The 27585-nt window shown below is 37.9% G+C and overlaps 4 non-coding genes and 1 pseudogene across 4 annotated transcripts; all 5 read right to left on the bottom strand.

The window, feature by feature from the left end:
* Positions 1 to 338: 338 nt before the first annotated feature.
* LOC127012268 (large subunit ribosomal RNA) lies at positions 339 to 9785 on the bottom strand (annotated as a pseudogene).
* Positions 9786 to 10187: 402 nt separating this feature from the next.
* Positions 10188 to 10366, bottom strand: LOC127012269 (5.8S ribosomal RNA). Its single transcript, XR_007765778.1, has one exon. It is a non-coding gene; the product is annotated as a 5.8S ribosomal RNA (ribosomal RNA).
* Positions 10367 to 11569: 1203 nt separating this feature from the next.
* LOC127012261 (small subunit ribosomal RNA) lies at positions 11570 to 13564 on the bottom strand. The gene has a single exon (XR_007765771.1). It is a non-coding gene; the product is annotated as a small subunit ribosomal RNA (ribosomal RNA).
* Positions 13565 to 20495: 6931 nt separating this feature from the next.
* Positions 20496 to 24466, bottom strand: LOC127012265 (large subunit ribosomal RNA). The gene has a single exon (XR_007765775.1). It is a non-coding gene; the product is annotated as a large subunit ribosomal RNA (ribosomal RNA).
* A 402-nt stretch (positions 24467 to 24868) lies between these two features.
* Positions 24869 to 25047, bottom strand: LOC127012260 (5.8S ribosomal RNA). Its single transcript, XR_007765770.1, has one exon. It is a non-coding gene; the product is annotated as a 5.8S ribosomal RNA (ribosomal RNA).
* Between the last annotated feature and the right edge of the window lie 2538 nt (positions 25048 to 27585).

The raw sequence follows: 27585 nt of genomic DNA, 5'->3' as shown, positions 1-27585 counted from the left end.
GATGGTCGAGTTGTACTTATATTGATATGTTAATCAAATTGGTCTCTTACTTGAAAATCTAGACCTTAGGAATATTTTTATATTATATGTTTGCCAATCTTCGCGTCACTAATAAGATGACGATTCATATTGTTATTATTAGATGGTCGAGTTGTACTTATATTGATATGTTAATCAAATTGGTCTCTTACTTGAAAATCTAGACCTTAGGAATGTAATATATAAAGGATTAAAAATTCGCCACAAAGCCAAGCAAACAATCAATGCATACAAATAGATTGTTGGTTGAACTTTATATAAGAAGTTCAACACAACAAATAAATTATGCAATTTTATTATCGAATCATCAAGCAAAGGATAAGCTTCAGTGGATCGCAGTATGGCAGCTGCTCAACCACTTACAACACCTTGCCTGTTACAAAAGTCGTTTACAATTGATTCTAGGCTTTGTCATTGTATTAAATAATGCTTTTATATGTAACTAGCGCGGCATCAGGTGATCAAAGATCCTCCCAATTTACTATGTTACAAATTACATTGGCATCACATCCATTGTCGTTTAAAAAGTAAATTATAAACTTTAAATGGTTTAGAAGCCATACAATGCAAATTGCCCCTTATTTATCATTGCAGTCCAGCACGGATACGACCTTAGAGGCGTTCAGGCATAATCCAACGGACGTAGCGTCATACCACTGTTCGCTCGAACAAGTATTGTGCCATTGGTCCGTACCTGCGGTTCCTCTCGTACTACGCAGGAATGCTGTCGCAACAACGTTTTGTCATTAGTAGGGTAAAACTAACCTGTCTCACGACGGTCTAAACCCAGCTCACGTTCCCTTGCATGGGTGAACAATCCAACGCTTGGTGAATTTTGCTTCACAATGATAGGAAGAGCCGACATCGAAGGATCAAAAAGCGACGTCGCTATGAACGCTTGGCCGCCACAAGCCAGTTATCCCTATGGTAACTTTTCTGACACCTCTTGTTAAAAACTCTTTAAACCAAAAGGATCGATAGGCCGAGCTTTTGCTGTCCCTGTGTGTACTGAACACCGAGATCAAGTCAGCATTTGCCCTTTTGCTCTATGTGTGGTTTCTGTCCGCACTGAGCTGGCCTTGGGACACCTCCGTTATTATTTGAGAGATGTACCGCCCCAGTCAAACTCCCTACCTGGCAATGTCCTTGAATTGGATCATACCTGAGTAATTGGAGTTATACCAAATTTTCAAATCAAAAATACATAAATGCACCGTTTTATTAAAGAATTTGTTTGCGAATATATAACAAACTCGTGATACTTTGATCAAGAAGCTTGCATCAAAACCCAATACCATAAGATATAATAAATATATCCGTATAATGGCTAGGAAATGATACACGTTCCATTTAATCAAGTAAGTAAGGAAACAATAAGAGTAGTGGTATTTCATTGGCGATACCAAACCGAGGTCTAATATCTCCCACTTATTCTACACCTCTTATGTCTCCTTACACTGCCAGATTAGAGTCAAGCTCAAAAGGGTCTTCTTTCCCCGCTAATTATTCCAAGCCCGTTCCCTTGGCTGTGGTTTCGCTAGATAGTAGATAGGGACAGGTGTGTCTCGGATCCCTCCGAACTTATTTAACGTGACGTGTTCCGCACTGAAGGGATTACAGCCACGGCATTCTAATATACCCACAAGGGAGTATATAATGCAAGGGTCTGGGTTAAGCGCCAAACCAACGCCCTGGACTAGAAGCTATAGCTATGTACATAGCAACCACCCCAGTAGCAATTTAAGTACTTGCTTGTCGGGCAAGCACTCCCCCTTGCATAGGGGCGAGATCTATCTAAAATCTCTACTGTTCTTTGGGTCGCAGCACCCGAGTTGTATTAACGCAACATCCACGTCGAGCCCGGGGACTCTACCCGCGATATAGGTGTCAACCACAGCCACCACGAAACTCCCACTAGGGGGCCGACCTCAATGAGTAGCCTTGGAGAACCACTCAACCCGTGGCACCGAAATTTCAGGCTCGGTGGGCCTCACCCCTTCAGCTCCGACAAGCTCGGATGGGGCAACCATGTCATATTAGTCGCCTCCTACGACAAGCAATGACAAGCTGTGGCAGTATTCTTCGCCGTTGCCACACGGCAAGGGGGTTTTGGGACTATTGTCCCGGCGCCTGCGGTTCATCCCTCGTCGCTTCCATCCTACGCCTCGAGAAGGCAGCATCAGCAAAAGCTCCTAGGAGACGCATCCGTTCTGGGGTCTCGACTACTCCTGCGACGTTCCATCGTTCTTGGACTCGAACAATGCCAAGGGCATCCAAGTCACGCAAATCGCTATAGAGGCGGCACTCACATAGTACGTGAAGCCAGTCCTCACTCTCCTCTCCACATGAGCATGCGGTTGTGGTGCTGAGGGTTCTACCATGGAGGAAAGCGTTGAACGACCCGTGTCCTGTCAGCAAGAATCCGGCTCTTAAGGTGAAGACAAAGTCCTTCCTCTTGTAGACGAACGCTGCCTCTGGGAAAAACTGGCGAGTCACAAAACCGTGAGCCGCTTGGTCCCATCTGAGTTGCCACTCATTTAGCAGACATTCGTCTAGCAGAGCCATCTTGGATTTCCAGTCCAACACAGACAAGTCCTGTCCATAGAGCCAGTCGCTCTCGTCCAGGGGAACGTGCTTTCTGAGCTTAAACTTCACTGCCATCCTGTGAGCATCTAAATCCATTGGAGGAGCACCAGCAAGCACCTGCAGTGCCACCGTGGACACTGTGCGGCATACCGGTAGGCATCCTAATAGGATGGTCCTCTGGCACGAGGTGAGGAGTCTTAAGGACTTGCCCTTGCTCGCCGCCTTGTACCAGACCGAGGCACCGAAGAGTGCACAGGGGACCATGAGTCCGCTGTATATCGTCCTCTTAGCACGGGAGCTGAGCCCCCAATCGACTCGGAGCACCCGTGCTAGCCCTCCGGCAACTCCAGCCAGCCGATCTCTGAGAGCAGAGATATGCGGGAGAAAGCTCATCCGCTCGCCGACTAAGATGCCAAGGTACCGGCATTTGGTGACGTATGGCAGGCTTGCTCCAGCAAACCGTACCGTCGGTCTCCTAGTGTCTGAAAGATTCCCTTTCAGCAACATGATTGCCGTCTTGCTGGTTGACACACTCACTCCAACCTCAGCTCCCCAGGCTCCCACGATGTCCATCAACTGCTCACCCTTTCGCTCCAGATCGGCACGGGAATTCCCATCGACGAAAAGTAGCAAGTCATCTGCAAACGCGCTCAGAGCACAATGTGGCTCCAGGCGCTGAAGCAGCACATCCATCAGTAGGTTCCAAATAAATGGACCACTGACGGACCCTTGCGGGCAGCCCCGTGTAACCGACACTGTGGCCGCTTCGTAACTGCTGATGATACTGGCACTTCGACCGGAGAAATAACTTTTCCACAAGTCTATCTCTCGACAGCCGACGTCGATAAGCCGATCCAGCACCGCGTTCCACTCAACATTGTCGAAGGCACCCTTGAAATCAACAAAGATTCCCAGCACCCTCCTCTCGCGGCTGGTGGAAACGGTGTTTTTAGCGTGCATCCACGCATCCTCAACGCAGCGTCCAGGCCGAAATCCAAATTGCCATCTGCAGCCATCCGGTAGCACATCCTTCAGTCGATTCACCATGATCCCTTCCAGCACCTTTCCGAACACTGGCAAAAGGCATATGCCACGATAAGAGGCAGGATCGCTCCTGTCCTTATCTGGCCCCTTTACCAGCGGTATCACTCTCGGGTGTTTCCACTCGGCAGGAAAATATCCTTCCGAGAGGCATCGAGAGTACAACTTCGTCAGGTGCTGAGGGATAGCACGCCATACCTCCTTGACGATCCCACCCGTGATGCCGTCCATTCCCGGCGATCGCCGGCTTCTCAGCTTCGCGACGCTGGTTGCCACCTCGAAGGCTTCGAGGGTCGGTGGAGCAGCAGGAGTTATACCCTCACGCACTGTGGATTCCGCAACAGGGAAGAAGTTGCGGAGGAGTATATCTGCGCAGTCGTGCCATGTCGTAAGTAGCGCGCCGTTCGACCTAAGACATCCAAGATCGGTTGTCTTTTTCCGGCCTCGGCATATTCGGTAGGCGTGCCCCCATGGATCATCCTTGTGCCGTCCCACGAAGTCCCGCCAGTTTTGTTCCTTTGTCATCAGGATAAGCTTCTTATACTGGCCTGAGGCAAGCCTTAATCCAGCGGCAAGTCGCTCAACATCGCCGGTGCCACTCCGACGAGCTGCCTGCAGCCTGCGCCTCAGTCTCCTGACCTCTTGGCGCTTGGTACTCAGTTCAGGATTCCACCATATTACGTTTCCCCTTGCTGCAGGTATCCTGCGCCCTATTACCCTGTCGCACACTTCGTGTACGATGGAGCGAAGGGCTGACACATGATCATCCAACGGCGATTCCTCCAGTTCCTCGAGACATTCAGCTACATCCCTTAGTTCTACTCTGAATCTTCGCCAACTTGCATTGGAGAGCCTCCATTGCGGTACCGGAGCTAGGCTCTCAACAGTACTGCTTGGATCTGGAGTAACCTCAACAGTGATGATGTTGTGGTCACTCAGCTCCCAGAAGTCAACTCTCCATTCGTATATTGCCCACACACGCGCTGCTTCGTTGGTGAAGGTCACGTCGATATCACTTCTGGAGCGGTGATTATCGAACGTGAACACCTGGCTGGCCGTATTAAGCACACAGACACCGCTTGCGATGATCCACTCGTCCATGTGCTGTCCCCGTTCGCGATTCAGACGGTCTCCAGAGTTAGCTGGAGTTTTGCTGAACCACATCGGGGAAACCGCATTCGCATCAAGTCCGAGGATTGTCGGTGTCCTGCTGGCTAGCAGCAGAACCGTATCCAGGTAGTCAGTGTAGGGCTGCAGGGCAGCTGAGTACTGGCAGTATACGGAGGACAGAAAAATGGTGCCGTATTTTCCTGTGACACTCACGCACACTCCATAATCCGTCGTCAATGTCTCGATGGGCATGCAGATGGCAGACGGGTCGTCCACGATGATGGCAGCTTTCTTCCTTTTGTCAGCGAAGATTCTCATGCCTCCAGGGAGTCCAGTGAGACGCTTGCCTGCGTCCACATAGGGCTCCTGAATGAGTGCGAACAGGTGGCCAGCATCTCTCATCCGCTTTGCAAGCTCGATGACAGCGCAACGGCCTCGACCACAATTCGCTTGGATGAAGCTGAACATGTTAATGTCTAGCTTGCACCCTGGCTAGCACAGCGCTATATATCGGGCATCCACCCGAGAGCATATAGTGCCCCGAGGGTAGCCCTTTATGGCGGCAGTTACGGCAGTCCACCGCATTTTTGCACTTCGCCGCGACGTGGTCGTTCTGTCCGCACTGGCGGCAGACCTGGTTTTCTCTAGCGTACCGACACTCGCTGACTTTGTGGTCAAAACCAAGGCATCGGTGGCACGCATAGGTGCGCACTTGAGAGCGGCAGCGGTAAGAGAACCACTTGATATACACCCTCCCGCTTTCGAGAACGGCCAACGCCTGATCATCTACTTCCAGCGTCACGTTTATAGTGGCGCTGTTAGCTGCTGACCAGGGCTTGGTCGCCAGGACTACCGCCTTCTGGAACTCCTTCAGCGACATCTCCTCGAAGTTTTTCTCTTTTAACTCCATCATGAACTCATCCGGCGTCACAGTGGTGTCCACATCCTGTACCGTCACCCTGGGTTTTGCGGCAGTGTTTTTGGACACCTTAAGGCCCACCTCAGCGAATTTTGCGGAGGCAACGATTTTCGACATCTCCGCCTGCGATGGCGTGCGAATAATCGCGCCGCCCCGCTTCAACTCTCGCACCTCATGCACTCTGACGCCCAAAGCAGGCGCTACCTCTTTGCGGACCTTGTCCGCAATTTGCCTCCCTGATAAGGCCGGATCATCACATGCAACGACTGCCGACCAGGTCTCCCGGATTTTCCGCGGTGCGGCTACAGGGGCATAGGGGGCGACAGGGGCAGCAGGTGAGGCGATAAGGTGCGCGCCTCTAGCAGCGGCGGCTGCGTATGAGACGGCCGAGGCAACCGGTGTCTGCTTCTTAAGGCGGTCCTCAAGCACTCCAATCCGTATAAGGAGGGCTGCAACAACCTCCTCGTAGCGGTTGGCTACGGACTGCACCTTCACATTTGTGGCCGGGTTGGCATAGGAGACCATGAACATCCTACCGATCTCCGATCGGATGTCCCCCATCTCGGCAGCGACGGCACCATTACCTCTCCACTCCCTATCCGAGAAGGATTTTAGAGGACTGGCTGGTGCAACGAAGGTCTTCTCGTGTTCAGCATAGGATGCAGCAGCGGCGGGGGCTGCGGGAGCGGCAGGGGCTGCGGCAAGGGCAGCGACAGGGGCAGCGGCAGCGGCAGCAGCAGGGGCAGCGGCAGCGGCAGCGGCAGCGGCAGGGGCTGTCGCAGTGTCAGCGGCAGTTGCATCCAGTGCCATCAACTTGCACCTAGAGGCGTCCCTCAGCGGCGCTTTATTGCGCTTACCTCTGGGTCGTCCTCTGCCCCCACTGCTTCCCCTACTACTAGCACTCTCACTGCCAGAATCTCCAACATCCATTTTGGGTGGCGCCATCCGCCGGTTATCGGCAGTTTCAACCCAAAAGCTTTTCCACCAAGGACTTACCCCTTTATTATCAGCTGGTCGGAAAGCTCTATCAGCTGATCAGCTGATAAAAGTTTAGCGATGACACAAACCGCACAGCTGTTTTAGGCAAAATGTGCCTAAATAAGCCTAACGCCTCTCTCAAGAGAGCGCCTCTCTCGTGACACACGTGGCGCAATGGAAAATTTCCAATGGGAAAAAACCCAATTTCACCCGATTTCACCACTTTTACACAGGGAAAACACGCGCACTGGGTTCGCAGGCACAAAACACGAATTTTCGTGCTGTTTCTAGCTTCGTATCTGGTCTCTATCAGTCAATATTGGCTACACTCGCGGAGCGTACGGAAAACACGTCTGTTCGCACGAGCAATCTAACACCGACAGTGAGTAGATAGGGACAGTAGGAATCTCGTTAATCCATTCATGCGCGTCACTAATTAGATGACGAGGCATTTGGCTACCTTAAGAGAGTCATAGTTACTCCCGCCGTTGACCCGCGCTTACTTGAATTTCTTCACTTTGACATTCAGAGCACTGGGCAGAAATCACATTGTGTCAACACCCGCTAGGGCCATCACAATGCTTTGTTTTAATTAGACAGTCGGATTCCCCAAGTCCGTGCCAGTTCTGAATTGATTGTTAATTGATAATCGTTATAATTAATAAGAACTAATTGGTTTAACCCAATTAGTATTCTTAAAAATTTTAGCAAGAAAGTTCCACAATTGGCTACGTAACTAAACTATCCGGGGAACAAGTAACTAACATAAATGCTAGAAACTCTATTTACCCAGAACGAGCACATAAACCATGTTATTGTTTCCCAATCAAGCCCGACTATCTCAATCTTCAGAGCCAATCCTTATCCCGAAGTTACGGATCTAATTTGCCGACTTCCCTTACCTACATTATTCTATCGACTAGAGACTCTTCACCTTGGAGACCAGCTGCGGATATTGGTACGGCCTGTTGAGAAGTTTGCGTGTCCCCACCATAAATTTTCAAGGTCCGAGGAGAAAATATCGACACAACAGTATATGTCATGCTCTTCTAGCCCATCTACCATATCTCTCTGCGAAAGACTTCCATGGTAGTACGGCTATAAAACAGAAAAGAAAACTCTTCCGATATCTCTCGACGGCTTCTTTATGGTCGTTCCTGTTGCCAGGATGAGCACGAGGCCCATATTTAATAACAAACGGATACTCAACAGGTTACGGAATTGGAACCGTATTCCCTTTCGTTCAAAATTATTCAAGTATATTAATTTAGCTAGATTTTATATAATATATATATTTGTTTGGCATTTGTATTTTACTTGAAAATTTTCGGCTTTCGCCTTGAACTTAGGACCGACTAACTCGTGATCAACCACTGTTCACACGAAACCCTTCTCCACTTCAGTCCTCCAAGGTCTCATTCGATTATTTGCTACTACCACCAAGATCTGTACCAATGGCAGCTCCATGCAGGCTTACGCCAAACACTTCTACGCATACCATTGTACCTTCCTACTCACTAAAGTTTCAAAATTTATATTACAAGTAATATAAATCATCTACTTTAGCGGTAATGTATAGGTATACAACTTAAGCGCCATCCATTTTAAGGGCTAGTTGCTTCGGCAGGTGAGTTGTTACACACTCCTTAGCGGATTTCGACTTCCATGATCACCGTCCTGCTGTTTTAAGCAACCAACGCCTTTCATGGTATCTGCATGAGTTGTTAATTTGGGCACCGTAACATTACGTTTGGTTCATCCCACAGCGCCAGTTCTGCTTACCAAAAGTGGCCCACTGGGCACATTATATCATAACCTTGAACTTCATATCAAGAAAGTTAAGGTTCTTACCCATTTAAAGTTTGAGAATAGGTTAAGATCGTTTCGACCCTAAGGCCTCTAATCATTCGCTTTACCAGATAAGATTATTTTATATAATATTAAAATGCACCAGCTATCCTGAGGGAAACTTCGGAAGGAACCAGCTACTAGATGGTTCGATTGGTCTTTCGCCCCTATACTCAATTCTGACAATCGATTTGCACGTCAGAACTGTTTCGGTCTTCCATCAGGGTTTCCCCTGACTTCAACCTGATCAAGTATAGTTCACCATCTTTCGGGTCACAGCATATATGCTCAAGGTACGTTCCAGTTAGAGGCATAAATAATATAAATATCATTATACATAACTATATAGAACGCCCCGGGATTGTGTTAATTAGCTATAAATAGTTAAAAAACTAATCCCATTATTAGTCAAGTTAATTACGCTATTAGGTTTATATCCCAATAACTTGCACATATGTTAGACTCCTTGGTCCGTGTTTCAAGACGGGTCCCGAAGGTATCCTGAATCTTTCGCATTGTTAATCCTACAAGTGCATATAATAAACACAAAAATCAATGATAATTATGCCATTATATAATTCCGAAAAATTAACGCACTGTATTCATATAAATCTATCAGCACTTTATCAAATTAATAACATTTATTCTGTGTTAAAATGCAAGCAAATTAATTTGAATAAACTATAAGTTATATTTTATGATAAATTTGGTATGCTAATAGATTACAATGTCCTTATATGGAAAAAATGCACACTATTATCATAATATTGTTTAAATATTACAATTCTAATGATGAATTTTCCATAACGGATATTCAGGTTCATCGGGCTTAACCTCTAAGCAGTTTCACGTACTGTTTAACTCTCTATTCAGAGTTCTTTTCAACTTTCCCTCACGGTACTTGTTTACTATCGGTCTCATGGTTATATTTAGTTTTAGATGGAGTTTACCACCCACTTAGTGCTGCACTATCAAGCAACACGACTCTTTGGAAACATCATCTAGTAATCATTAACGTTATACGGGCCTGGCACCCTCTATGGGTAAATGGCCTCATTTAAGAAGGACTTAAATCGTTAATTTCTCATACTAGAATATTGACGCTCCATACACTGCATCTCACATTTGCCATATAGACAAAGTGACTTAGTGCTGAACTGATTTCTTTTCGCTCGCCGCTACTAAGAAAATCCTTGTTAGTTTCTTTTCCTCCCCTAATTAATATGCTTAAATTCAGGGGGTAGTCCCATATGAGTTGAGGTTGTGTATAACTTTTATATGCAATTAATTCTTTATATATAATGATAAAACATTTTATTAAATTCGTTATATTAATAATATCTGTATATAAATGGCATTTGTTTGATTTAACGAATCAACGAAGAACAATAATATTGTCAACGGTTTTCTATTTTCTAATCATTAATAAGAGACAATTCTAGATAAATTTTTATGCTAGACATTTCTCAGTATCATTTGATTGAAAAAGAAAATATTTCTCTTCGTTTTTCACATTCAAATTATTTACTAATGTGAGATAATGTTTTTCATATATTTTTTAATATTATGAATAAAATAATTAAATTATTATTATCCAATAATATACCATATGCTTATAAAATTTCATTATAAAATTTGTATAAGCAACTTAATTAGCATAGTCTTACAACCCTCAACCATATGTAGTCCAAGCAGCACTATAAAATTAATTAAAGTACATAACAGCATGGACTGCGATATGCGTTCAAAATGTCGATGTTCATGTGTCCTGCAGTTCACACGATGACGCACAGTTTGCTGCGTTCTTCATCGACCCATGAGCCGAGTGATCCACCGCTTAGAGTTTTATAAATTGGTTTCTTAATTTTGTCAAATATGTTTTTATTGAAAGAAATTAAAAATACACCATTTTACTGGCATATATCAATTCCTTCAATAAATTTATTTTTATACCTAAAACGAATGCTGCGAAATGTCTTAGTTTTATATAACCAATATATATCAAAGTATTTCTTTTTAAATTGCATTTATTGTAAATAAATATATATATATATATATTAATACTTTTTTAGCGATATAAATTGAAATTTATATAAAACATTAACCTGTATAAAACCAGGTACAACATTGTACATTTTAGGTTGTTGCATTATCCAATGTATGCGCATAACTGAGATGAACAATACATATCGCAACGCGTGTATATTATGGTCCATATACACACAGTATTTTAATTGTGTTTATATACAATAATAATTTAATATTATTATTTTAATAATTCGATTTGCTTGTTCGAATTTTTATTTGTTTGTTTTGGCTGCTTATTATTTCTCTCATATGTATTAAATACAATATATAATTTTAATATTTGCATTATTTCGATTTGCTTGTTCGAAATTTCATTTGATCTATATTAGATCATATACATTTTGGCAATTCATATTTTATTTGTATTACTATAATGTATTTATTATAATATAAACAAATATTTTATTAACGGTAAGGATATACAATAATAATTTAATATTATTATTTTAATAATTCGATTTGCTTGTTCGAATTTTTATTTGTTTGCTTTGGCTGCTTATTATTTCTCTCATATGTATTAAATACAATATATAATTTTAATATTTGCATTATTTCGATTTGCTTGTTCGAAATTTTATTTGATCTATATTAGATCTCATATACATTTTGGCAATTCATATTTTATTTGTATTATTATAATGTATTTATTATAATATAAACAAATATTTTATTAACGGTAAGGATATACAATAATAATTTAATATTATTATTTTAATAATTCGATTTGCTTGTTCGAATTTTTATTTGTTTGCTTTGGCTGCTTATTAATTTCTCTCATATGTATTAAATACAATATATAATTTTAATATTTGCATTATTTCGATTTGCTTGTTCGAAATTTCATTTGATCTATAATAGATCTCATATACATTTTGGCAATTCATATTTTATTTGTAATACTATAATGTATTTATTATAATATAAACAAATATTTTATTAACGGTAAGGATATTAAAACATTAATGATCCTTCCGCAGGTTCACCTACGGAAACCTTGTTACGACTTTTACTTCCTCTAAATAATCAAGTTCGGTCAACTTTTGCGAAACAACCGTAACACGCAAGGCGTCACAGTGATCACGTCCGGAGACCTCACTAAATAATTCAATCGGTAGTAGCGACGGGCGGTGTGTACAAAGGGCAGGGACGTAATCAATGCGAGTTAATGACTCACACTTACTGGGAATTCCAAGTTCATGTGAACAGTTTCAGTTCACAATCCCAAGCATGAAAGTGGTTCAGCGGTTTACCCGGACCTCTCGGTCTAGGAAATACACGTTGATACTTTCATTGTAGCGCGCGTGCAGCCCAGGACATCTAAGGGCATCACAGACCTGTTATTGCTCAATCTCATTATTGCTAGACGCAATTTGTCCATTTAAGAAGCTAGTGTCCTTATAATGGGACAAACCAACAGGTACGGCTCCACTTATATAAACACATTCAAACACAATAAACATTTTACTGCCACCATGAATGAAGGCTATATAAGCTTCAACACCATAATCCTGAAGATATCTATTTAATATATTTGAGTCTCGTTCGTTATCGGAATTAACCAGACAAATCACTCCACGAACTAAGAACGGCCATGCACCACCACCCATAGATTCGAGAAAGAGCTATCAATCTGTCTTACACACTTATGTTCGGACCTGGTAAGTTTTCCCGTGTTGAGTCAAATTAAGCCGCAGGCTCCACTCCTGGTGGTGCCCTTCCGTCAATTCCTTTAAGTTTCAGCTTTGCAACCATACTTCCCCCGGAGCCCAAAAGCTTTGGTTTCCCGGGAAGCGACTGAGAGAGCCATAAAAGTAGCTACACCCAATTGCTAGCTGGCATCGTTTATGGTTAGAACTAGGGCGGTATCTGATCGCCTTCGAACCTCTAACTTTCGTTCTTGATTAATGAAAACATCTTTGGCAAATGCTTTCGCTTAAGTTAGTCTTACGACGGTCCAAGAATTTCACCTCTCGCGTCGTAATACTAATGCCCCCAAACTGCTTCTATTAATCATTACCTCTTGATCTGAAAACCAATGAAAGCAGAACAGAGGTCTTATTTCATTATCCCATGCACAGAATATTCAGGCATTTGAAGCCTGCTTTAAGCACTCTAATTTGTTCAAAGTAATTGTACCGGCCCACAATAACACTCGTTTAAGAGCACTAATGCAGGTTTTTAAATAGGAGGAACATATGAAAAAATACAAGTATCTAAGCACATGTAAGAACTCCACCGGTAATACGCTTACATACATAAAGGTATAGTACTAACCACAATTGTAAGTTGTACTACCCGTATGAAGCACAAGTTCAACTACGAACGTTTTAACCGCAACAACTTTAATATACGCTATTGGAGCTGGAATTACCGCGGCTGCTGGCACCAGACTTGCCCTCCAATTGGTCCTTGTTAAAGGATTTAAAGTGTACTCATTCCAATTACAGGGCCTCGGATATGAGTCCTGTATTGTTATTTTTCGTCACTACCTCCCCGAGCTGGGAGTGGGTAATTTACGCGCCTGCTGCCTTCCTTAGATGTGGTAGCCGTTTCTCAGGCTCCCTCTCCGGAATCGAACCCTGATTCCCCGTTACCCGTTGCAACCATGGTAGTCCTAGATACTACCATCAAAAGTTGATAGGGCAGACATTTGAAAGATCTGTCGTCGGTACAAGACCATACGATCTGCATGTTATCTAGAGTTCAACCAATATAACGATCTTGCGATCGCTTGGTTTTAGCCTAATAAAAGCACATGTTCCATAAGGTTCATGTTTTAATTGCATGTATTAGCTCTAGAATTACCACAGTTATCCAAGTAACTGTTAACGATCTAAGGAACCATAACTGATATAATGAGCCTTTTGCGGTTTCACTTTTAATTCGTGTGTACTTAGACATGCATGGCTTAATCTTTGAGACAAGCATATAACTACTGGCAGGATCAACCAGAATAATGTTTTTATTCATATTTCATTCATATTTTTTGAATAGAAATTAGCAATATATATGTTGTTATAGATTTTATTTCTATCGAATACGGCCATTTTTATATAGCATTCGTATACGTTTGTTTTCCAATTTATACTTGTTTCGCCACTAATAATAACAAGTTTTTATTGATGTCAAAAAGAATCATATTCTTTATAAACACAATATTTATTTTTCATATATTTTCTTTATATATGCACATTTCATTCTAAAATATCATTTTTGTTCGACATACATAATATATTGTATCCACACATGTACAATTTTTGTTTAACCAATATAAGATATTGAGTTAATCATTTGTATTTTGACGATAAATTTAAAATTTATCTATATATATCCATATAAGTCTCTGGTAATATATAAAATAGAACCGAGTGTATATATATAATTATTACTACTATATTTATTTCTTAAATAATATATACTTATATATTATTTATATATATACTCTTTATTATATATTATATAATTTCTTAAATAACTCTCTTAATAGCTATTTTTTATTATCAACAATATAAGTTGATATTAATATTGAAAATGTATTCATAATTACATTTTTATATTTCTTTGGTAGACTTTTATGTACTATTATTATTTAATAATACACATATAATATAAATCATGTTAGCCTACCTCCTAAAATTAACGATAAAATTCGGAAACAATTTGTTATTCTATGTACAATAGAAACTTGGCCTTTGTTTCAACGTTATTATCTTTGGGCTTAAAATATTAACCGCGGAGCCAAGTCTCGTATTCAAATAAATGAATAAAGAAACAAATTTGACGGATAATATCTTCTCTACTGACATATGTCAATAGCAGACGGCCGGCCCATTGACCATCCTATAGTAGTTTTTGGACACGCTGTCTCCCATTCGGGTATATTCAATTTACTTTGCCACTCACCCATATAGTGTTCTCTTATATAATAAGACAACGCACTTTTATATTCATTATATGGATATATTGCCTTCCTCATATTTGCCACACCACCTATAGTAGTTTTTGGACACGCTGTCTCCCATTCGGGTATATTCAATTTACTTTGCCACTCACCCATATAGTGTTCTCTTATATAATAAGAAAACGCACTTTTATTTTCATTATATGGATATATTGCCTTCCTCATATTTGCCACACCACCTATAGTAGTTTTTGGACACGCTGTCTCCCATTCGGGTATATTCAATTTACTTTGCCACTCACCCATATAGTGTTCTCTTATATAATAAGAAAACGCACTTTTATTTTCATTATATGGATATATTGCCTTCCTCATATTTGCCACACCACCTATAGTAGTTTTTGGACACGCTGTCTCCCATTCGGGTATATTCAATTCTCTTTGCCACTCACCCTTATAGTATTCTCTTATTTAATAAGAATACTAAAATACTTCTCATATTATAGATGTAATCTATTAACTTCTCAATATCCATACGGTTTATGTATGGTATTGACAAAATCCTATGCATTTGCATAAGATTTATTTTGCCACAATTTATAGTACTAGTGCCGCCCTCACTAGGTATAAATATCTCATTTCGCTAGTAGTGTATGGGCAAATTCTACTAGCTATTCTCATAAATATGTCACTTATATGCCATATCTATACAATTCATGCACTTTTATATGTATATTTGCTATATTATACATTATTATGCCTTATAGGTATTATACCTATAAGCCACATCCATACGATTGCTTAATATAAATATATGTATAATTTTTTATACATATTTTTTTTTTATTTATGTATGGTTTTTTATTCATATCCATATACTGTATTCACTTTTATATGGATATGATTGGCGTTTTATATAGTATTGACAAAATCATAAGTTTGACCAATACGAGGAGAGGTCCGCCAACGACCACCTCCCTATAGGTGTTTTTGGACACGCTGTCTCCCATTCGACTGCTTACTATACTAGGGGCTACCCGCTCCGTATGATATTCTCTCATATAACAAGAGAATGCAAGAAATATTCGTATTTTATGAATATAATCCATTTATTTTTCAATATCCATACGTTTTACTTAGTTTTTTGTACGGTATTGACAAAATCCTATGCATTTGCATAAGATTTATTTTGCCACAATTTATAGTACTAGTGCCGCCCTCACTAGGTATAAATATCTCATTTCGCTAGTAGTGTATGGGCAAATTCTACTAGCTATTCTCATAAATATGTCACTTATATGCCATATCTATACAATTCATGCACTTTTATATGTATATTTGCTATATTATACATTATTATGCCTTATAGGTATTATACCTATAAGCCACATCCATACGATTGCTTAATATAAATATATGTATAATTTTTTATACATATTTTTTTTTTATTTTTGTATGGTTTTTTATTCATATCCATATACTGTATTCAATTTTATATGGATATGATTGGCGTTTTATATAGTATTGACAAAATCATAAGTTTGACCAATACGAGGAGAGGTCCGCCAACGACCACCTCCCTATAGGTGTTTTTGGACACGCTGTCTCCCATTCGACTGCTTACTATACTAGGGGCTACCCGCTCCGTATGATATTCTCTCATATAACAAGAGAATGCAAGAAATATTCGTATTTTATGAATATAATCCATTTATTTTTCAATATCCATACGTTTTACTTAGTTTTTTGTACGGTATTGACAAAATCCTATGCATTTGCATAAGATTTATTTTGCCACAATTTATAGTACTAGTGCCGCCCTCACTAGGTATAAATATCTCATTTCGCTAGTAGTGTATGGGCAAATTCTACTAGCTATTCTCATAAATATGTCACTTATATGCCATATCTATACAATTCATGCACTTTTATATGTATATTTGCTATATTATACATTATTATGCCTTATAGGTATTATACCTATAAGCCACATCCATACGATTGCTTAATATAAATATATGTATAATTTTTTATACATATTTTTTTTTATTTATGTATGGTTTTTTATTCATATCCATATACTGTATTCACTTTTATATGGATATGATTGGCGTTTTATATAGTATTGACAAAATCATAAGTTTGACCAATACGAGGAGAGGTCCGCCAACGACCACCTCCCTATAGGTGTTTTTGGACACGCTGTCTCCCATTCGACTGCTTACTATACTAGGGGCTACCCGCTCCGTATGATATTCTCTCATATAACAAGAGAATGCAAGAAATATTCGTATTTTATGAATATAATCCATTTATTTTTCAATATCCATACGTTTTACTTAGTTTTTTGTACGGTATTGACAAAATCCTATGCATTTGCATAAGATTTATTTTGCCACAATTTATAGTACTAGTGCCGCCCTCACTAGGTATAAATATCTCATTTCGCTAGTAGTGTATGGGCAAATTCTACTAGCTATTCTCATAAATATGTCACTTATATGCCATATCTATACAATTCATGCACTTTTATATGTATATTTGCTATATTATACATTATTATGCCTTATAGGTATTATACCTATAAGCCACATCCATACGATTGCTTAATATAAATATATGTATAATTTTTTATACATATTTTTTTTTATTTATGTATGGTTTTTTATTCATATCCATATACTGTATTCACTTTTATATGGATATGATTGGCGTTTTATATAGTATTGACAAAATCATAAGTTTGACCAATACGAGGAGAGGTCCGCCAACGACCACCTCCCTATAGGTGTTTTTGGACACGCTGTCTCCCATTCGACTGCTTACTATACTAGGGGCTACCCGCTCCGTATGATATTCTCTCATATAACAAGAGAATGCAAGAAATATTCGTATTTTATGAATATAATCCATTTATTTTTCAATATCCATACGTTTTACTTAGTTTTTTGTACGGTATTGACAAAATCCTATGCATTTGCATAAGATTTATTTTGCCACAATTTATAGTACTAGTGCCGCCCTCACTAGGTATAAATATCTCATTTCGCTAGTAGTGTATGGGCAAATTCTACTAGCTATTCTCATAAATATGTCACTTATATGCCATATCTATACAATTCATGCACTTTTATATGTATATTTGCTATATTATACATTATTATGCCTTATAGGTATTATACCTATAAGCCACATCCATACGATTGCTTAATATAAATATATGTATAATTTTTTATACATATTTTTTTTTATTTATGTATGGTTTTTTATTCATATCCATATACTGTATTCACTTTTATATGGATATGATTGGCGTTTTATATAGTATTGACAAAATCATAAGTTTGACCAATACGAGGAGAGGTCCGCCAACGACCACCTCCCTATAGGTGTTTTTGGACACGCTGTCTCCCATTCGACTGCTTACTATACTAGGGGCTACCCGCTCCGTATGATATTCTCTCATATAACAAGAGAATGCAAGAAATATTCGTATTTTATGAATATAATCCATTTATTTTTCAATATCCATACGTTTTACTTAGTTTTTTGTACGGTATTGACAAAATCCTATGCATTTGCATAAGATTTATTTTGCCACAATTTATAGTACTAGTGCCGCCCTCACTAGGTATAAATATCTCATTTCGCTAGTAGTGTATGGGCAAATTCTACTAGCTATTCTCATAAATATGTCACTTATATGCCATATCTATACAATTCATGCACTTTTATATGTATATTTGCTATATTATACATTATTATGCCTTATAGGTATTATACCTATAAGCCACATCCATACGATTGCTTAATATAAATATATGTATAATTTTTTATACATATTTTTTTTTATTTATGTATGGTTTTTTATTCATATCCATATACTGTATTCACTTTTATATGGATATGATTGGCGTTTTATATAGTATTGACAAAATCATAAGTTTGACCAATACGAGGAGAGGTCCGCCAACGACCACCTCCCTATAGGTGTTTTTGGACACGCTGTCTCCCATTCGACTGCTTACTATACTAGGGGCTGCCCGCTCCGTATGATATTCTCTCGTATAACAAGAGAATGCAAGAAATATTCGTATTTTATGAATATAATCCATTTATTTTTCAATATCCATACGTTTTACTTAGTTTTTTGTACGGTATTGACAAAATCCTATGCATTTGCATAAGATTTATTTTGCCACAATTTATAGTACTAGTGCCGCCCTCACTAGGTATAAATATCTCATTTCGCTAGTAGTGTATGGGCAAATTCTACTAGCTATTCTCATAAATGCCTTCTTTATGCCATATCTATACAATTTATGCACTTTTATATGTATATTTGCTAATATTATACATTATTATGCCTTATAGGTATTATACCTATAAGCCATATACATACGATTTCATTTTTTTATTTATATATGGTTTTGTATTTATAACCATATACCGTATTTACTTTTATAAGGATATGATTGGCGTTTTATATAGTATTGACAAAATTATAAGTTTGACAAACACTTTTTTAAGTCTTTTAGTTAAAATTGTCATTTTTAATTGACTATCTAAACACTAGATATATTTGCACATGGAGCAAAGAGTATAAAAATTGGTCGCGTCACTAATAATATCGCGATACATTTTTACTACCATCAAAATACCACATACGTTTATATGTCCTCTTTATTTAATTTGGTTTCTAAACCTCAGGAATAGTTTTAATTATATGTGCGCTCTAAGTTGAATGAATTTCTTGAATCTCTTTACTTGAATTTCTAAGACTTAAAAATATTTATAAATAGATGTCCTATTGCATAATATTTTTTTATCGCTTCACTTATAAAATAACGATCCTGCCTTTCTACCTTTGAATAAACATTCATATAAACATGGAGAAAAAAACGTTCGCGTCACTAACAGTATGTGACGATAAAATTTTGCTAACATTAAAAGGAACATATTTTTATATGTCAACTCTTAGTTGAATTGGTCTATTGCTTAAGATTCTAGACCTTAGGAATATTTTTATATTATATGTTTGCCAATCTTCGCGTCACTAAAAAGATGACGATTCATATTGTTATTATTAGATGGTCGAGTTGTACTTATATTGATATGTTAATCAAATTGGTCTCTTACTTGAAAATCTAGACCTTAGGAATATTTTTATATTATATGTTTGCCAATCTTCGCGTCACTAATAAGATGACGATTCATATTATTATTAGATGGTCGAGTTGTACTTATATTGATATGTTAATCAAATTGGTCTCTTACTTGAAAATCTAGACCTTAGGAATATTTTTATATTATATGTTTGCCAATCTTCGCGTCACTAATAAGATGACGATTCATATTATTATTAGATGGTCGAGTTGTACTTATATTGATATGTTAATCAAATTGGTCTCTTACTTGAAAATCTAGACCTTAGGAATATTTTTATATTATATGTTTGCCAATCTTCGCGTCACTAATAAGATGACGATTCATATTGTTATTATTAGATGGTCGAGTTGTACTTATATTGATATGTTAATCAAATTGGTCTCTTACTTGAAAATCTAGACCTTAGGAATATTTTTATATTATATGTTTGCCAATCTTCGCGTCACTAATAAGATGACGATTCATATTGTTATTATTAGATGGTCGAGTTGTACTTATATTGATATGTTAATCAAATTGGTCTCTTACTTGAAAATCTAGACCTTAGGAATATTTTTATATTATATGTTTGCCAATCTTCGCGTCACTAATAAGATGACGATTCATATTGTTATTATTAGATGGTCGAGTTGTACTTATATTGATATGTTAATCAAATTGGTCTCTTACTTGAAAATCTAGACCTTAGGAATGTAATATATAAAGGATTAAAAATTCGCCACAAAGCCAAGCAAACAATCAATGCATACAAATAGATTGTTGGTTGAACTTTATATAAGAAGTTCAACACAACAAATAAATTATGCAATTTTATTATCGAATCATCAAGCAAAGGATAAGCTTCAGTGGATCGCAGTATGGCAGCTGCTCAACCACTTACAACACCTTGCCTGTTACAAAAGTCGTTTACAATTGATTCTAGGCTTTGTCATTGTATTAAATAATGCTTTTATATGTAACTAGCGCGGCATCAGGTGATCAAAGATCCTCCCAATTTACTATGTTACAAATTACATTGGCATCACATCCATTGTCGTTTAAAAAGTAAATTATAAACTTTAAATGGTTTAGAAGCCATACAATGCAAATTGCCCCTTATTTATCATTGCAGTCCAGCACGGATACGACCTTAGAGGCGTTCAGGCATAATCCAACGGACGTAGCGTCATACCACTGTTCGCTCGAACAAGTATTGTGCCATTGGTCCGTACCTGCGGTTCCTCTCGTACTACGCAGGAATGCTGTCGCAACAACGTTTTGTCATTAGTAGGGTAAAACTAACCTGTCTCACGACGGTCTAAACCCAGCTCACGTTCCCTTGCATGGGTGAACAATCCAACGCTTGGTGAATTTTGCTTCACAATGATAGGAAGAGCCGACATCGAAGGATCAAAAAGCGACGTCGCTATGAACGCTTGGCCGCCACAAGCCAGTTATCCCTATGGTAACTTTTCTGACACCTCTTGTTAAAAACTCTTTAAACCAAAAGGATCGATAGGCCGAGCTTTTGCTGTCCCTGTGTGTACTGAACACCGAGATCAAGTCAGCATTTGCCCTTTTGCTCTATGTGTGGTTTCTGTCCGCACTGAGCTGGCCTTGGGACACCTCCGTTATTATTTGAGAGATGTACCGCCCCAGTCAAACTCCCTACCTGGCAATGTCCTTGAATTGGATCATACCTGAGTAATTGGAGTTATACCAAATTTTCAAATCAAAAATACATAAATGCACCGTTTTATTAAAGAATTTGTTTGCGAATATATAACAAACTCGTGATACTTTGATCAAGAAGCTTGCATCAAAACCCAATACCATAAGATATAATAAATATATCCGTATAATGGCTAGGAAATGATACACGTTCCATTTAATCAAGTAAGTAAGGAAACAATAAGAGTAGTGGTATTTCATTGGCGATACCAAACCGAGGTCTAATATCTCCCACTTATTCTACACCTCTTATGTCTCCTTACACTGCCAGATTAGAGTCAAGCTCAAAAGGGTCTTCTTTCCCCGCTAATTATTCCAAGCCCGTTCCCTTGGCTGTGGTTTCGCTAGATAGTAGATAGGGACAGTAGGAATCTCGTTAATCCATTCATGCGCGTCACTAATTAGATGACGAGGCATTTGGCTACCTTAAGAGAGTCATAGTTACTCCCGCCGTTGACCCGCGCTTACTTGAATTTCTTCACTTTGACATTCAGAGCACTGGGCAGAAATCACATTGTGTCAACACCCGCTAGGGCCATCACAATGCTTTGTTTTAATTAGACAGTCGGATTCCCCAAGTCCGTGCCAGTTCTGAATTGATTGTTAATTGATAATCGTTATAATTAATAAGAACTAATTGGTTTAACCCAATTAGTATTCTTAAAAATTTTAGCAAGAAAGTTCCACAATTGGCTACGTAACTAAACTATCCGGGGAACAAGTAACTAACATAAATGCTAGAAACTCTATTTACCCAGAACGAGCACATAAACCATGTTATTGTTTCCCAATCAAGCCCGACTATCTCAATCTTCAGAGCCAATCCTTATCCCGAAGTTACGGATCTAATTTGCCGACTTCCCTTACCTACATTATTCTATCGACTAGAGACTCTTCACCTTGGAGACCAGCTGCGGATATTGGTACGGCCTGTTGAGAAGTTTGCGTGTCCCCACCATAAATTTTCAAGGTCCGAGGAGAAAATATCGACACAACAGTATATGTCATGCTCTTCTAGCCCATCTACCATATCTCTCTGCGAAAGACTTCCATGGTAGTACGGCTATAAAACAGAAAAGAAAACTCTTCCGATATCTCTCGACGGCTTCTTTATGGTCGTTCCTGTTGCCAGGATGAGCACGAGGCCCATATTTAATAACAAACGGATACTCAACAGGTTACGGAATTGGAACCGTATTCCCTTTCGTTCAAAATTATTCAAGTATATTAATTTAGCTAGATTTTATATAATATATATATTTGTTTGGCATTTGTATTTTACTTGAAAATTTTCGGCTTTCGCCTTGAACTTAGGACCGACTAACTCGTGATCAACCACTGTTCACACGAAACCCTTCTCCACTTCAGTCCTCCAAGGTCTCATTCGATTATTTGCTACTACCACCAAGATCTGTACCAATGGCAGCTCCATGCAGGCTTACGCCAAACACTTCTACGCATACCATTGTACCTTCCTACTCACTAAAGTTTCAAAATTTATATTACAAGTAATATAAATCATCTACTTTAGCGGTAATGTATAGGTATACAACTTAAGCGCCATCCATTTTAAGGGCTAGTTGCTTCGGCAGGTGAGTTGTTACACACTCCTTAGCGGATTTCGACTTCCATGATCACCGTCCTGCTGTTTTAAGCAACCAACGCCTTTCATGGTATCTGCATGAGTTGTTAATTTGGGCACCGTAACATTACGTTTGGTTCATCCCACAGCGCCAGTTCTGCTTACCAAAAGTGGCCCACTGGGCACATTATATCATAACCTTGAACTTCATATCAAGAAAGTTAAGGTTCTTACCCATTTAAAGTTTGAGAATAGGTTAAGATCGTTTCGACCCTAAGGCCTCTAATCATTCGCTTTACCAGATAAGATTATTTTATATAATATTAAAATGCACCAGCTATCCTGAGGGAAACTTCGGAAGGAACCAGCTACTAGATGGTTCGATTGGTCTTTCGCCCCTATACTCAATTCTGACAATCGATTTGCACGTCAGAACTGTTTCGGTCTTCCATCAGGGTTTCCCCTGACTTCAACCTGATCAAGTATAGTTCACCATCTTTCGGGTCACAGCATATATGCTCAAGGTACGTTCCAGTTAGAGGCATAAATAATATAAATATCATTATACATAACTATATAGAACGCCCCGGGATTGTGTTAATTAGCTATAAATAGTTAAAAAACTAATCCCATTATTAGTCAAGTTAATTACGCTATTAGGTTTATATCCCAATAACTTGCACATATGTTAGACTCCTTGGTCCGTGTTTCAAGACGGGTCCCGAAGGTATCCTGAATCTTTCGCATTGTTAATCCTACAAGTGCATATAATAAACACAAAAATCAATGATAATTATGCCATTATATAATTCCGAAAAATTAACGCACTGTATTCATATAAATCTATCAGCACTTTATCAAATTAATAACATTTATTCTGTGTTAAAATGCAAGCAAATTAATTTGAATAAACTATAAGTTATATTTTATGATAAATTTGGTATGCTAATAGATTACAATGTCCTTATATGGAAAAAATGCACACTATTATCATAATATTGTTTAAATATTACAATTCTAATGATGAATTTTCCATAACGGATATTCAGGTTCATCGGGCTTAACCTCTAAGCAGTTTCACGTACTGTTTAACTCTCTATTCAGAGTTCTTTTCAACTTTCCCTCACGGTACTTGTTTACTATCGGTCTCATGGTTATATTTAGTTTTAGATGGAGTTTACCACCCACTTAGTGCTGCACTATCAAGCAACACGACTCTTTGGAAACATCATCTAGTAATCATTAACGTTATACGGGCCTGGCACCCTCTATGGGTAAATGGCCTCATTTAAGAAGGACTTAAATCGTTAATTTCTCATACTAGAATATTGACGCTCCATACACTGCATCTCACATTTGCCATATAGACAAAGTGACTTAGTGCTGAACTGATTTCTTTTCGCTCGCCGCTACTAAGAAAATCCTTGTTAGTTTCTTTTCCTCCCCTAATTAATATGCTTAAATTCAGGGGGTAGTCCCATATGAGTTGAGGTTGTGTATAACTTTTATATGCAATTAATTCTTTATATATAATGATAAAACATTTTATTAAATTCGTTATATTAATAATATCTGTATATAAATGGCATTTGTTTGATTTAACGAATCAACGAAGAACAATAATATTGTCAACGGTTTTCTATTTTCTAATCATTAATAAGAGACAATTCTAGATAAATTTTTATGCTAGACATTTCTCAGTATCATTTGATTGAAAAAGAAAATATTTCTCTTCGTTTTTCACATTCAAATTATTTACTAATGTGAGATAATGTTTTTCATATATTTTTTAATATTATGAATAAAATAATTAAATTATTATTATCCAATAATATACCATATGCTTATAAAATTTCATTATAAAATTTGTATAAGCAACTTAATTAGCATAGTCTTACAACCCTCAACCATATGTAGTCCAAGCAGCACTATAAAATTAATTAAAGTACATAACAGCATGGACTGCGATATGCGTTCAAAATGTCGATGTTCATGTGTCCTGCAGTTCACACGATGACGCACAGTTTGCTGCGTTCTTCATCGACCCATGAGCCGAGTGATCCACCGCTTAGAGTTTTATAAATTGGTTTCTTAATTTTGTCAAATATGTTTTTATTGAAAGAAATTAAAAATACACCATTTTACTGGCATATATCAATTCCTTCAATAAATTTATTTTTATACCTAAAACGAATGCTGCGAAATGTCTTAGTTTTATATAACCAATATATATCAAAGTATTTCTTTTTAAATTGCATTTATTGTAAATAAATATATATATATATATATTAATACTTTTTTAGCGATATAAATTGAAATTTATATAAAACATTAACCTGTATAAAACCAGGTACAACATTGTACATTTTAGGTTGTTGCATTATCCAATGTATGCGCATAACTGAGATGAACAATACATATCGCAACGCGTGTATATTATGGTCCATATACACACAGTATTTTAATTGTGTTTATATACAATAATAATTTAATATTATTATTTTAATAATTCGATTTGCTTGTTCGAATTTTTATTTGTTTGTTTTGGCTGCTTATTATTTCTCTCATATGTATTAAATACAATATATAATTTTAATATTTGCATTATTTCGATTTGCTTGTTCGAAATTTCATTTGATCTATATTAGATCATATACATTTTGGCAATTCATATTTTATTTGTATTACTATAATGTATTTATTATAATATAAACAAATATTTTATTAACGGTAAGGATATACAATAATAATTTAATATTATTATTTTAATAATTCGATTTGCTTGTTCGAATTTTTATTTGTTTGCTTTGGCTGCTTATTATTTCTCTCATATGTATTAAATACAATATATAATTTTAATATTTGCATTATTTCGATTTGCTTGTTCGAAATTTTATTTGATCTATATTAGATCTCATATACATTTTGGCAATTCATATTTTATTTGTATTATTATAATGTATTTATTATAATATAAACAAATATTTTATTAACGGTAAGGATATACAATAATAATTTAATATTATTATTTTAATAATTCGATTTGCTTGTTCGAATTTTTATTTGTTTGCTTTGGCTGCTTATTAATTTCTCTCATATGTATTAAATACAATATATAATTTTAATATTTGCATTATTTCGATTTGCTTGTTCGAAATTTCATTTGATCTATAATAGATCTCATATACATTTTGGCAATTCATATTTTATTTGTAATACTATAATGTATTTATTATAATATAAACAAATATTTTATTAACGGTAAGGATATTAAAACATTAATGATCCTTCCGCAGGTTCACCTACGGAAACCTTGTTACGACTTTTACTTCCTCTAAATAATCAAGTTCGGTCAACTTTTGCGAAACAACCGTAACACGCAAGGCGTCACAGTGATCACGTCCGGAGACCTCACTAAATAATTCAATCGGTAGTAGCGACGGGCGGTGTGTACAAAGGGCAGGGACGTAATCAATGCGAGTTAATGACTCACACTTACTGGGAATTCCAAGTTCATGTGAACAGTTTCAGTTCACAATCCCAAGCATGAAAGTGGTTCAGCGGTTTACCCGGACCTCTCGGTCTAGGAAATACACGTTGATACTTTCATTGTAGCGCGCGTGCAGCCCAGGACATCTAAGGGCATCACAGACCTGTTATTGCTCAATCTCATTATTGCTAGACGCAATTTGTCCATTTAAGAAGCTAGTGTCCTTATAATGGGACAAACCAACAGGTACGGCTCCACTTATATAAACACATTCAAACACAATAAACATTTTACTGCCACCATGAATGAAGGCTATATAAGCTTCAACACCATAATCCTGAAGATATCTATTTAATATATTTGAGTCTCGTTCGTTATCGGAATTAACCAGACAAATCACTCCACGAACTAAGAACGGCCATGCACCACCACCCATAGATTCGAGAAAGAGCTATCAATCTGTCTTACACACTTATGTTCGGACCTGGTAAGTTTTCCCGTGTTGAGTCAAATTAAGCCGCAGGCTCCACTCCTGGTGGTGCCCTTCCGTCAATTCCTTTAAGTTTCAGCTTTGCAACCATACTTCCCCCGGAGCCCAAAAGCTTTGGTTTCCCGGGAAGCGACTGAGAGAGCCATAAAAGTAGCTACACCCAATTGCTAGCTGGCATCGTTTATGGTTAGAACTAGGGCGGTATCTGATCGCCTTCGAACCTCTAACTTTCGTTCTTGATTAATGAAAACATCTTTGGCAAATGCTTTCGCTTAAGTTAGTCTTACGACGGTCCAAGAATTTCACCTCTCGCGTCGTAATACTAATGCCCCCAAACTGCTTCTATTAATCATTACCTCTTGATCTGAAAACCAATGAAAGCAGAACAGAGGTCTTATTTCATTATCCCATGCACAGAATATTCAGGCATTTGAAGCCTGCTTTAAGCACTCTAATTTGTTCAAAGTAATTGTACCGGCCCACAATAACACTCGTTTAAGAGCACTAATGCAGGTTTTTAAATAGGAGGAACATATGAAAAAATACAAGTATCTAAGCACATGTAAGAACTCCACCGGTAATACGCTTACATACATAAAGGTATAGTACTAACCACAATTGTAAGTTGTACTAC

Source organism: Drosophila biarmipes, unplaced genomic scaffold, assembly GCF_025231255.1.
Source record: "Drosophila biarmipes strain raj3 unplaced genomic scaffold, RU_DBia_V1.1 ptg000041l, whole genome shotgun sequence".
Classification (NCBI taxonomy): Eukaryota; Metazoa; Arthropoda; class Insecta; order Diptera; family Drosophilidae; genus Drosophila; species Drosophila biarmipes.
This window is presented reverse-complemented; position numbering and strand designations above follow the sequence as displayed.